The sequence below is a fragment of the Alligator sinensis genome, unplaced genomic scaffold (assembly GCF_000455745.1).
Source record: "Alligator sinensis unplaced genomic scaffold, ASM45574v1 scaffold1555_1, whole genome shotgun sequence".
Classification (NCBI taxonomy): Eukaryota; Metazoa; Chordata; order Crocodylia; family Alligatoridae; genus Alligator; species Alligator sinensis.
Window position 1 is genome coordinate 117,738 of NW_005843406.1, and position 601 is coordinate 118,338.

The window sequence follows — 601 nt, forward strand, 5'->3', positions numbered from 1 at the left end:
ATACTGGGGGTGCCGGGCAAGCTCACCCCAGCACCTGCAGCCACTGCTCCTCTCCTAAGCCTTGGCCTGCCCCACACACAGCTCTGTTGATGTTGCACACACCACCCCACTCGCTAACCCAGGCCTGGGGTTATTGACCCCCTCCACCCCCGCTCACACTTCATCCCCATTGCCTCCCAGCACTGGCCCCGTGCAGCACTGGGGTAGCCCAGGGGTGCAGGGTGTGGGGTTGGGGAAGGTCCATGGGAGGAATCTGGATGAAGAGCTGCAGACGGGGGCTCCAAGGGTCGAGGGGCTGGGCAGGGGGGGCCTAGCAGAGAGGCGCTGAAGCCGGCACCTTCCGGCCTGCCCGCTGCCTTGGGGCGTCCTTTGCTATAGGAGGGAGAAGGGGCTAGGAGTGGGCAAGCAGGAGGGGGCTGAGGGGCGTTGGGGGCAGCGATGGGAGGGGCTGGAGGCAGGGCCCGCCCTGTGGCCTGAACTGGGAGCCAAGGGGCAGCCCTGGGCACAGCCCGGGTCCCCCTGCACCCCCACCCCGGCACCCGGCTCCTGCTGCCTCTCAGAGTCCCTTGTCCCAGGCCTCGCCCCCGCGCCGCCACTACAA